The sequence below is a fragment of the Teleopsis dalmanni genome, chromosome 1 (genome assembly GCF_002237135.1).
Source record: "Teleopsis dalmanni isolate 2A chromosome 1, ASM223713v2, whole genome shotgun sequence".
NCBI classification, from domain to species: domain Eukaryota; kingdom Metazoa; phylum Arthropoda; class Insecta; order Diptera; family Diopsidae; genus Teleopsis; species Teleopsis dalmanni.
Genome location: NC_051846.1, coordinates 60,229,922 through 60,244,076, shown reverse-complemented (window position 1 = coordinate 60,244,076; position 14,155 = coordinate 60,229,922).

The window sequence follows — 14,155 nt, the reverse complement described above, 5'->3', positions numbered from 1 at the left end:
TTGATTACATTCTCAATTGTATATTTTCCACCTTTTGCTTGAGTTGATATTAACTTCAAAAGTTTATTTTTCACTTAAAAACTGTAAAAAAGAACGAAATAAGAGATTCGTTAAATGCTTCAGTGGTTTCAATAAACCAAAAACTTTTTAAAGTTTCAAAAATTCTTCAGATGCAGAGGCAGTTTCTGTTACTTTGCCGTTCTGGTTCGGAGCGGAAGTGACGGCGTTGTATATTGTCCTGAAGTCATCGAATTACTTGGCTGCCTCCTTTTAACGCTTGGCCGGCTGCTCACAAGACAAAATTAATTGTTGAATAATTGAAATTTTATTTATATTTACTTCCTTTGCGCGGATTTCCTTTTTGATTTCGACATAAAACCAATTGGGTAGGTGTGCTCATGTAAGCGTAAGAGGGGAATGTCCTGTTGCACACTTTATACCGCTAAATTTTATGTAACTGCTGTTAAAGTAATTTATTAAGGATTTTTTTCAAAAGGATCAGTAAACAAAACTTGAATTCAATTGATTATATTGTAATAGAATATTTAAAAAAAAAATTATACATAATTAAGATATGTTTTAAGCCCACAATCTGGGAGTTTTTACTTATAGTAACTTTGATGAGACTAAAACAAAACTTTTATCACTGGCTTTGGATCAATATCAGTAAACAGAATATCAAATTCGTAGCTTTATCTATAAACTGATAGATAGAAGTTCATTTTGAGATTGCAGTACAATTTCAGATTTGCTTCCAAGTCTTTCTAGGTTTCTGTTAACGATAGATAGATCCTAGTTAGGCTTCCTACGTCAATAAGACTTGTGTAGTGTACTTGGACGTGAATACGTGTTTAAAAGCAAACTAAATCAAAAAAAAAAAATTAAACTAACCATCTTTAAACTAGTACCAACTGCTTCTAATTTATCATCCAATGCCTGGAATATAGGGGTATCAAATTCGACCTAAAAAGTTGTGATGATATAAACTAATAAAAGGACGGCTATATTTTTTTGTCAAAAGTTAAGATTAGGTAAAGTTATATTAAATTGGTAACCTTGATTCCTTTTACCTTTAAGAAGAAACTTGTGAAAAAAATAAACTAATATTGGTATAAAAGTATATTAAATCATAATTACGTTATTGCTTAATAAGAACGCAAGTCTCTTTCAAAATAAAGAAAAAGCAAAAACGGGACTTCGTGGTTACTTTAGTTGCCAATCATTTCTTTATAAATGTATTGCAATCTAAATATGGTTTTTTTTTTCTGAAAGAATTTTGAAATATTAATAAGCATAGATTTATATTTTTATATAATAATATTGTAGCCACGGTTGCCACTTATGGTACTTTAGTACCAAAATTGGTACTTTTCTTTTATTTTTTTTTCGTTTGGTACTCATGTTCAAAAACTGGTACATTTTTGACGACCCAACTTTATTGTGGATATTTAAAATTAATTTTTTTTATAAATGCAACTTTGCACTATTTTATATTTTGTTCATTTATAACACTATGAAAAACACAGAACGAGATAACAAAAAGGTCCAAAAAAATTTTCGACCTTTTTTTACAGAAATGGTACCTTTTTAAATCAATTTTGGTACAGAAAAAAATTTTCAAGTGGCAACCGTGATTGTAGCGTCACAAAGTACTTTTACTTGATTAATAGCAAAACCTTAGGCCTAAATAAAGTTTATGTAAAAGGTGTTAGTTTCTCATAATTAAGGACATTTTTTATATATTTCAAAATAGTAATTTTAATACTGAATTTAATAACATTAATAGATAATAATTATAATAAGACCAAATAATAATTTATGGTCTCCGATCCGCCCGAACCACGAAGAACTTTGTAACAGTGAAGATGCTGAAAAGTTTGCAAAGTCGCACTACTTAAGATCGGACACGTCATGAGAATGCCTGATGAATACTCCATTTTACGCCGTATAATCACGGCGGAGGTAGGTCATGCAGAAGATGGTTCGAAATAGTGACCGATGGAATCAGAATTTATGAGTATCCAAAATAAGGTCTAAAATAACATGCAAAGTAAAATGGACAAAGCTGGTTGATGCAGCTAAAACTCACCCGATCTATAACCACGGCTGCCACTTGAAAATTTTTTTCTGTACCAAAATTGGTTTAAAAAGGTACCATTTCTGTAAAAAGAGGTCCAAAATTTTTTTGGACCTTTTTGTTTTCTCGTTCTATGTTTTTCCTAGTGTTATAAATGAACAAAATATAAAATAGAGCAAAGTTGCATTTATAAAAAAAATTAATTGGAAATATCCACAATAAAGTTGGGTCGTCAAAAATGTACCAGTTTTTGAACATGAGTACCAAACGAAAAAAAAATAAAAGAAAAGTACCAATTTTGGTACTAAAGTACCAAAAGTGGCAACCGTGTCTATAACGCTAAAGTTGATGAATAGACAACAACAAAAATAAAAATGTTAGCAGGCAGCACTATAAATGGCAAAGGCAACACAAACAAATGCTCAGTTGTACTTAAAAAAAAAACCAAACATAAAAACTTTGACTATTATAACAGCACCAAAGCATAACGAACAAATAGAAGAACACAGGTTCAGCCTTCCACATACAAATCTAACACATTAAATTAGAGCAGATAACTGCTGGCTTTTTGCCACAAAAAATATAATTAATTTGAACTTATTTATAAGAAATACTTTCTAAGTGGATGAGAATTATAAAATGAAAACAACTGTTTCTCACAACAGATTTATATTAGTACAATATTAAGAGTTCTGCTTATAACATCACTAACACAAATTAGCTAATATTTTTCCTTCCAATTTGTCAACAAGTTTGTTACGTGACCTTTTGAGAAAAGCCTATGATTTGAATAAGTTATAGTTCTTTACTATACTTTATATACAATCAAAAAATGTATGTAGCTGCGTATTTATTTAACTATTCACCTAATCTCAAACCCTCCTGTTATATTCTTATCAGTCAAAAACAGAAGAGAAAATTGCTTTCTACAATGTTGCATATTAATTAAAACAATCATTGTTGTTTCCATCTACCATTGCAAGTAAAATAGAGTATGTAATGATAACAAAAACACGCATAAATGGTAACACATCAACGACATAATTGCTGGTCATTTGCAACATAACACATATAACAAGCAACAATAAGAGCAATGGCTGTTAAAGTGTCTGCAACATTTGCACAAATAAACTCTTCATTCGGCAAGGATTGTCATATGCAAATTGCATAGATTGGTGGGACTGGCAATGGAAAAATGTAGTCGAATATGCAACTGAAATTTACATGAATACCTATTACTCGGTGAAGAATGGACATGAATGGGTATGAACTACTAGCCTGCCAATATGCGTTTATCAACGAGTGTTTTAACAATTGAACAACATTGTTTCAACAACATTGCTGCAACAGGAGTTGCAGGCAAGGAATGAGAAGTCACATCCTTTTTGTAGAATAGAGAAATATATTCTTACTAAATTATTACTAATACATCTTTGCAATACATACACATACTATATGCATAAGATTTCTTACTCTTGCCTAAAAAGGAATATTTCATATAGCGGTTTCCTTTTAGGGAATTTTTCAACTGATGGCTCCTAAAGAAAGGTTTAAGTATACCCAAGCAAAAATAGAATAGCTTTACTATTTATTGAAAGTTAAATTATAGTATTGGGGAGAGAAATTTTTGTAAATTGCTTTCAGTTATTTGGTGTCTTGTGCAAAATACAACTCCCACTCACTTTTGTTATCACAATCTGAGTTGGAATATGATTCGAGAATTATGCAATCTTTGGAAAGATCGTAGTGATAAAATACTTTACTGATATACTAAAAAAAATTAAAGAATAGACTATATTTTGTGAGTCCCGCAGAACTTGTCAAGAGCATTAAGTTGGATATGTAAAGGATATTAGTATAATACAGTGTTACCCATTTTGCGGTTTTAAAAGCAATCATAAAAATTTATGATTGGAACTTAGATAAAATTAAAATTTTAATATAATAAAAGGATTATGAAAATATTTGTAGAATGCAACACCGTTTAAATATTATGTTATTCGTAAATTAACTCATGAAATTCTTTTAAAGCTGAGGTTTTACTGACACAAAACTGGTAACGGCTAATCAGTTATCGAGGCATCGAGAGCTTGGAAATTATCCGCATAAATATAATTTTGATCTTTAATATAGAAAGAAGTTTAATGGTCCAATGATAAAAATCGAATTAACTTTGTTTTGGCATCTTTGGTCAATTTACATCACCAAAATATGAAATTACATATCCGGAACTTGTCTCCTGCAACAAATCAAAACCTAAGTGTATTTGATAGATCTTATGATCAACCTGTTAAAACCCACATTTTTTATGATTAAAGAAATTGATGATTATATAGCCATTAGAACTTATAGTTTGTATTACAAAGCATGGCTATGCCTTTCTAAGAATCGATTGTAACAATTGTTTCTAGGATTGGAAATAACATTGGCATATGTTTATTGCCAATGTTAGAGAGCACTTTAATGGGTGTCTAATTGATTTAATACAAGAAAATTTCAGTACCAAAGATAAAATTCTTTTTTATGAGCAAATAATTAGACTTAAACTATTTTATAGCTGCGTTATTTATGGCAATGCTACTCCATCCACCATTAGAAAACCTCCATCTACTACAGAGACTTGAGAGTTGAGAGTGTGTAAAAGTATATATAGTATATAAAAGATAAAGCTCTAAAATTGTTCGATGCTATAGAAGCACACACTAATTCAGAACTTAACTCTCTTAAATCTAAAACAATATATATTCCGTCAGCTAGATATGCTGGGCTTAAAAGTTTACTTCCATAAAATCATAAAATCTTATCTAAACGATTACAGACTCTATTGCGTTAAAGAGCTTTAGGTCCTAACTCGCTTTTGATCAAGCAAAGAAGAATTGATTTTGAAGGACAATTCCACTTTATTTTTTTAATTTGATTGTTACATGCTTTTATGCTTTACATATATCCATTACTTATGTATATTTATATCAAAGTCAAATAAAAATAAAATAAATTTTCTTTCATTGCAGCACTCCGAAATTAACCCATTGGATGCTTTTATATAGTATAAACTACTAAACCTTTATGGTCCATAAAAGTGGAATGTGCATCTTCGCTTTGGTAAACGTTTGACCATTACTCCACTCTATATAAACGGTCAAATGTTTAAAGAAGTTATGTTTATGCACTAATGTCATGCTAAGGATATGTAAAAAAGTAATTCAACATAATAGTTTTAAAAAGGAAAGAGTCAAGGAAAAAGAACTAAAAATTCCCAGTTGTCTAATTTAAAAAGTTGTTATCGACATTATTGCCAGCAATTTTACAATTTAAGCACTTTTTCCCAACCAAACACAAACGAACGAAATTAAATGCCAAAAAATGCAACATTGTGCTTAGGTTGCAACAGGACTTAGGAATGCTTAGAAGGACTATATGTGCCTGCATCTGTGTGGAATATGGAAGTCGGTAAATATTTATTGTATTTGTTTGGCATTTAAAAGCCAAAATTCTATAAACTTTTGTTTAAATAAGAGTTAATGTAACTATTTTCGAGCAACATTATTGCTGCCATTATTGTTTGTATTGTTCTGCAAAACTCATTAAAATAATGCATTTAAAAACACATCTCCATTGTCTAACATTGATTAAATTTAGTACACCTCCGCCCCAATATTTGCATAAATTCTGCATAAAAAGTCGAGCGAAAGTTGTGTGCATTTGTTGGAATTAAATTTTCTCAGCCACAATCGAAGTTATTTTGTTTTATTTTCCGGAAAATTGCAAACCACAAGGAAAATTCGGTTTGTCCTTTTTGCTCAAAGTATTTGTGAGAAAATAATGATGTCTTAAATCCTAAGATAAATTGACATTTGTGCAGTCTATATGTGACAATTCAATATTGACTATGAATAGTCATTTTCTTCTAAGTAGTTTGCGTGTTTCAATAATCTAATAGAAAAGCATAGAATTGATTTGCATTGCACTACACTTGATTTGTTTAGTAAACTTTTGGTTCGGGAATGAGTACATGGTTAGCTTAGATGGTTGATAGGGAAATGAGTACGGAAATCACTTTCATAGAGGCATGGAAAGATTTAATAAAATTTCAAAAGGGGTTTTTCATACTAAAAAATATGAATTATTTCTAAATGTTATGGTTATATATGACTAGAACATATTTCATCTAATTCTGACACTAAAGAATGCTTTATTTAAGCCATTGTACTTGACTCGAATTATTACTGAGTTCTGGAACTATATATAAGTTACACTAATAAAATTCAAGAAAATATATTATCTAATTTTTATACTAAAAAGAATTATCTTATACTTTATTTAAGCCAATGTACTTAACTTAAAGATCGTCTTAAGGACGACCTAATCTGCAAACGTTTACGAAGTATATCAGTACCAGAAATTGTCGCAAAAATATGGGACATTGTTTTAAAATATTGTCGCTTGGTCAAAGCAGATTTTATAGAAGCTCTACGTATATTATTAGGCACAGTGAGCAATGTTTTATATCAAGTTGTGCATTTCTAAAAGCTGTGTGACAGTAACTGCTGTATCTGCTTAAAATGCAATAAAATCGAAGTGCACTTTTGTCAACAATATGAAAAGCAATTTATAAAGAAATGAAAGGATAATTTTTTATAGCTTCATCACTTCTGACATTAATGTCATTCATAATAATATATGTTATGTTGAGGCTAGTTGAGTCAGTGCGCTTGAGAACTTTTATTCTCTACTAACTGTGAGGTTTCTTCATAACCGTACGCGTTGACTGGATTATTTTTTATCAATTCATCTGACTAAGTAATAACTGACCTCAGATCTGCATACCTCCCCGAGAAGCCTATAACCATTCTAAGATTTGATGACGCGGTGTTAGTAAGCCTGTCTGGTTTCGTGAATAATTTCAGGGCTCTCTCCTTTTTATAAGTTTTGATCAGAATAATATTGAGGGGTCTGAGGTTGTCATTCATCTTAATGTACCATGGCACCTCGAAAAGTCACGCCTCTAGTAATGAGCCTATAATGTACTAGTTCTTATGTCTTTTTTCGGACACTAAAGAACATTTTTATGCTCTGATTATTACTGTAGCCTTCCAATTGAAGAGAATGTAAATATTCACAAAAAAAAAATTCCGGGCTTACTTGTTTTGTCACCTTAAAAATTAATTTAAAATGTGTGAAGCGAAAACAGAGTTGTGAGAGCAATATGCTTGCTTATTCTCCAAATATTGGCTCATCCGACCTCTGGTTTTTCTCAGAATTGGGAAAATTTTTTCATGGAAATCGATTTTCATTAAACAAATAAGTATAGCTTTAATACACGGGTATTTTGCAGATCATCTGGAGAACTGTTGAGTATAAATTTTAAGTTTCTTTAGAAAAAATGTATTAAAGTTGAAAATAAATATTAGCGACACTCAAGAATAAAATCTCATTTAAATTAAAAATCCATTTTTTTATTTCCGTTCTCTAAAATTATTGAACAACCTAGTATATACCGGTTATCACCACGAATTATTTAATTTATATCTGTTTCTGTAATCTTTGTATAGTCTCTTAAAAATATTACAAATTTATTATATATATATTTAATAATTAAACTAATTAACTTTATATTTTCATATTTGTTGAATGGAAACAAATGTTAAAGTACAGCTTATTTCAGTATTCATTACTAAAATATATATAAAAAGTATTATATTAGACACCTGTATATAAGTTATGTTTCTCTTTAAGGGGTTTAACGCATGTTGTCATCCTTCATTGTGACGATTCTGAACTATGAAACTTAAAGTGACAACTAATTTTCTTTAGATTCCATTTGCTTCTGTAGATAATTTAATTGGAAAATGTTGTTAACAAAAGGAAGTTTATCTTAAGAACAACATATTTTGCATGCGTACCGCATCATCATCTGAGCAAACATATAAGTCAACTCGTAAGTGAACCAAGTGTGAAGAAATTCATTAACACTTTCTTAGACAAGTCGAAATGCATTTAAGAACTTAGAGAAAGCATTTTATTATGAATTCAAATTGAAAATAACAACAAAAGCGACTTAAGAGATGTGTTTGTCAAAATAGTTTAAGACTAATGGAATAATAGCAACTATAAGGAAAAGGACATTCTAAAGAAATAAAGTCTGAATCAAAATTTTTCCTTCTACAATTCTTAAAATACTATTATATATAAAATACTAAAATTATTTTTTTCAAGAACATGGCACAAAATAAAAAAATTATTTAAAGCAGTTTAAGGATATTATTTTTGGTTGAACGCAAATTAAATTTAAATTAAGATACTGTGGTGAGAATCAACAAAGTAGGCTAAAATTGTCAGATTCTCTGATATTTAAAAATATTTTATTTAAAAATATTTATTCAGATTTTTTCAGTGGTTGGTCAGTCAGTCAATTAGTTAGTGTTTCTAAAGTTGTATTAAAAATAATAAAAGTTTGTGTTGCAATAAATACTGTTTTTTATTAATAAAAGCTATTTGGTTATTGTAATCACAACATTGGTGACCCCGACACAAAAAGGAGTTGTAAGTTATTATCAAGCCCAACATTAGCAAGCAAGATGACTAACCGTGAGGAAGAAGATTTTTTCCGGCAGAAGGAGAAAGTCGCACTGACAAGGAGGTATACCGGGTTTCAGTTAAGCCGATGATGTTTTCAAGAGAGCATCCGGACCTTTTTTTTCTGCAAATGGAAGCACAGTTCAGGAATGCGGGAATAACGAAAGATGATACAATGTTCGACCATGTAGTAGCAGGTTTAGAGCCGAAATACCTGGAGTGCATAGTTGATGTGATTCGAGATCCACCGAAGGTGTTGAAATATGAGACGTTGAAGAAACGGTTAATATATGAATTCACAGAATCGGAGCACAAAAGGCTGCGTAAGTTGCTGACAGAATTGGAGCTAGGTGACATGAAACCAACTCAATTGCTGAAGAAAATGAAGGAGATGGCCGGCAATTCAATGAATGATGATGTACTAAAGTCATTGTGGTTACAGCGACTGCCAGTGGGAGTTAGAACAATCGTAGCTGCAGTGGAAGGTGATTCTGCACAGTGGGCCAAAGTGGCTGATAAGGTATTTGAGGTACAGGAAACAGAAACGGTTTGTGTAGTACAAAGGAATGAACCGAAGGAGATGCGGAAGGAAATTGACGAGTTGAAAGTCATGATAAATTATTTGGTCATTCAGTTGGGCAAAAGAGGAAGAAGCAATGACAGAGATCGTGGAAAAGGGCGATCATCAAGTGCTAGAAGAGGTAATATCTGTTTTTATCATCGGCGGTTCAAGGAGAGGTCCACAAAATGTGTTCAGCCTTGCCAGAACAAACCACCGCAAAACTCAGCGGAAAACTAAACACCACTTCACGTCTGACGGCGAGTGAAGTGGCAGAGGGTAAAGCATGCCGTTTGTTCTTCAAAGATAAAAAAACAGGTATAAATTATCTAATAGACACAGGCGCGGAAGTTTCAATTTTGCCAAAGAGAATGCAGCCTGAAAATGAAGTCACGCAATATTATTTATACGCAGCAAACGGAGCGAAAATTAGCACGTATGGAACGAAATTAGTGCAAGTCAATTTGGGGTTGCGCAGACAGTTCCTGTGGGAGTTCCTAGTGGCGAAGGTAAATCACCCAATAATAGGGGCGGATTTTTTGAATAATTTTGGTTTGATAGTTGACCTGAAGAACAGGAGAATTTTAGATGGCATTACAGGCCTCCAGGTAATGGGTTCGAAGAGAGAGATGCACTGCGTGAAGCTAAGCACAATTGATGCGACTAGCCCGGTACATAACATTCTGCGGGATTATAAAGAGATAACGGAACCGGCTACTAGTAATAAGGTGGCCACGAAGGTTACGCTAGTAGAGCATCAAATTGTTACCAAGGGACAGCCAGTGTATGCAAAACCTCGGTGGTTAAATCCTGAAAAATTTGAAATTGCGAGAAAGGAATTTGAATTTATGACGAAACAAGGTATTTGTAGACCAAGTAACAGCAATTGGGCAAGTCCGTTGCATTTAGTGGCGAAAAAGGATGGTAAGTGGAGACCGTGTGGTGACTATAGGAAGCTTAATTCAATAACACTACCAGACCGGTATCCAATACCCCATATACATGATTTTACTCGCATATTGTACAATAAGAAAATTTTCTCTACCATTGACTTGGAAAAGGCCTACAATCAGATTCCGATTGCTGAGGAGGATCGACCTAAAACGGCGATAATAACCCCGTTCGGCTTATATGAGTTTAACATGATGACTTTTGGTTTATGCAATGCTGCGCAAACTTTCCAAAGGTTTATGAATGATGTCCTAAAGAATCTGAGTTATGTGGTAACGTACATAGATGATATATGTATAGCATCAGCTGATGAAAAGGAACACGAAATACATTTAAGAGAAGTGTTCAAACGATTAAGTGATCATGGTCTGAGAATCAATCTGGGAAAGTGTGTGTTTTTTTATGAAAGAAGTTACCTTCCTGGGTCATGTGATAAATGGGGATGGAATTAGACCTATAGCTGAAAAGGTAGAAGCGATAAGAAATTTTAAAAAACCGAAGGAAGTACGAGAGTTAAGAAGGTTCATTGCTTCAATTAATTTTTACAGGCGTTTCCTCCCGAATGCCGCAAAGAATCATGGCATCCTGCACGCGCTGTTAAAAGGAAATAAGAAAAATGATAGATCTCTGATTGATTGGACAGCAGAGGCCGAGAAAATATTTGAAGTGTGTAAGAATAATCTGGCGAATGCTGCAATGCTAGCACACCCGGCTCCGAATGCGAAACTGGTGCTAAATGTGGATGCTAGCAATGTTGCAGTAGGAGCAGTGTTGCAACAGCTTATAGATGGACAGATGCAACCGCTGGGTTTCTATTCCAAAAGGCTGACAGAGACTCAAAAAAGATATAGTACTTATGACCGCGAGCTACTTGCTATATATATGGCGGTCAAGTATTTCAGGTACATGATTGAGGGCAGGAATTGCACTGTGCTAACGGATCATAAACCGATTACATTTGCTTTCTTACAAAGATCTGAAAAAGCATCAGAACGCCAGTTACGCCATTTAGATTTTATCGGGCAGCTGACAACAGATATTCAGCATATAGCAGGCAGCAAAAATACGGTCGCAGATGCTTTATCTCGAGTCGAAAGTGTAGTGGCTGGAGTTAGACGATCACTAGACTATGATAAGTTGGCAGAAGCTCAGAAAGTTGACCAAGAGATGAACGAGTTGATAAGAAACTGTACAGCGTCATCTCTGGAGCTCAAGTTGGTAGAGTTAATTACAGAGGGTGTTTCTGTGTATTGTGATGTATCCGGAAAGAAACCGAGACCGTTTATTACAAAGTCCTTCCGAGCGCAAGTGTTCGAAATGTTACACAATTTAGCTCATCCTGGTAGAAAAGCAACTATAAAACTAATAAGTTCTCGTTTTTGTTGGCCTAAAATGAAGACTGAAATAACTCAAATGGTGAAAACATGCATGGCATGCCAAAAGTCAAAAATCCAGCGGCACAACAGGACTGTGTTGCAGGATTTCAACGCTCCTGATCAACGTTTTGAGCATGTTCATATTGATATCGTGGGACCTTTGCCCTATAGTAATGGTATGCGGTATTGTCTGACATGCATTGACCGGTTTTCAAGGTGGCCGGTGGTGGTACCATTGGCGGAGATTACGGCAGAATGTGTGGCTGAGGCTTTAATTAAGGATTGGATAGCGCATTATGGTGTGCCGAAAAGGATTACGACAGATCAGGGACGACAATTTGAATCCAAGCTTTTCGATGAGCTAGCCAAAATTTTGGGGAGTGAAAGGCATCGAACTACAGCATATCATCCACAGTCAAATGGACTTGTCGAACGTTTTCATCGCACGCTAAAGTCTGCACTGAAGTGTAAATCAAGTGTTGAATGGACAAGGGCCTTGCCAATTGTTGTAATGGGATTAAGAGCGGCATTTAAGGAAGATTTGCAAGCGACACCGTCGGAATTAATTTATGGGGTAAATATACGTTTACCAGGAGAGGTGTTTGATGGTGATTTGAAGCAAGTATCGCAAACAGAGTTTGTTAAGAAGTTGAGGGAAACTATGAGCGAACTGAAGCCATTGCAAACATCGCGTCATATGACGGAAAAGCCATTCGTATTTAAAGATTTGAAAAGCAGTACGCACGTATTTTTACGTGATGACGCTGTGCGGCCACCACTGAAACAGCCGTATGAGGGCCCATATGAAATTTTATGTCGTGGTGAGAAAACTCTAACAATAAGGGCAAGAGGACGCACGATGAACGTCAGCATGGATCGAGTGAAACCAGCATATTTTGCAAATGAAGCTGATGAAGGTTGTTGCCAAGATAGTGTCAAGGTGTTAGATGATGACAGTAACAAGCAGATAGCACCGAAGGTGACTCGAGTGGGTAGAATAGTGCGTTTTCCATTGAGGCTTATGAGGTAGTAATAATGTGTAATACGGATAGAATTTGTCGTGATGCAGCCGTCAAATTCTAGAAGGGGCTGTGTGGTGAGAATCAACAAAGTAGGCTAAAATTGTCAGATTCTCTGATATTTAAAAATATTTTATTTAAAAATATTTATTCAGATTTTTTCAGTGGTTGGTCAGTCAGTCAATTAGTTAGTGTTTCTAAAGTTGTATTAAAAATAATAAAAGTTTGTGTTGCAATAAATACTGTTTTTTATTAATAAAAGCTATTTGGTTATTGTAATCACAACAATACCATTCAATTTAATTTAATTTACGAAATATTTTCACATTTGTCTATTTGTTTTGTACTTGAAAGTACAAAAAAGACTAAATAACTACGTGATTATTTAAAACTTTTTGAAAAAAAAAATTAACGGAAAGTAGGAAAAAGTTTTACTTATTGCCACTTCCGCTTCCGTTACCACACTAACCATTTTCTTCAGCATTACATGTGCACTTAAGTAAATGTTTTGTGTTGAGTTTTCCGCTCATGTTATGTCGCTCCTCCTGCCCCTTTTTTATGATGTGTGACTTAAATTTACTGTGGCAGTTTTCCTACAACAACATCTAAAAAAGAAAAAAGAAAACTTTACCAAAATTTTCTTTTTCCTTCTGTATCAAGTCATTTGCATATGTGGGAAATTTTTTTTCCGTCCTCAGTTCTAACTACCGTAGGTAGTTGACTTTCTTTAACTTTTCAAAGGATATTAGCAGAACTGCTGGTTTAGTACTCACATTTGCATATCGTTTACTTTTAATGTGTTTATGGCGTGAATATTTAATAGCAAAAACTTTCGAAAGAAAAGTAAGAATTTCGTAAAGTTTTTCCTTGGATGTGTTTTTTCTTATTTTGAGGAGTTGAGGATAAAGTGGTTAATAACTGATTTGCTTACTTTAGTGGTATTAAATTTCAATAAGCTTGCAGGAAGCAATTATTTATTAGTTAGTAAGAAGGATATGCTTTGTAGTTTGCATTCATATAAAAATACTTAGCAATAGTAGTTTAAAATTTAAAATTAAAAGAGTATTTCATTATAGAAGTGAAGTTATAATAGAAAAATTAAATATATGCCAACCAAAATCTAATCATTCCATACGGTAGACATAAATATCTCTTTTCGGTTCCCCATAAAAGCTAGGCTTTTATTTTGCACACAAGATAAATTTAACATTGTGATCAAAAAAATAAGCTGAAATAGAGTTTTAAATTAAAAATCATTTATTTCTCTAAATATATTTCATTGCTTTCAATGTACTTTCTTCTCAACGCTCTATGGGTTCACATACAAATGTGTGCGAACACTTTCCCAATTTTAGCAACGACACCTGTTGTTGCAAATTGGATTTTTGGCATGGCACGATAATCGAAACAACTGCTAACTGCCACAAATTTCTAAATGATTTTAGAGCAATGAATTTGGTCTTACGCACACTTCGCAGAGTATCCCATTGATTGGTCTAATTTGAAACAGTTATCATACCTTTTCTATAATCCAGATAACTAGAAAGCATTGTTTGATAGGCTTCAATGTGACGCTGCATTTCTTAACAGATCAAAA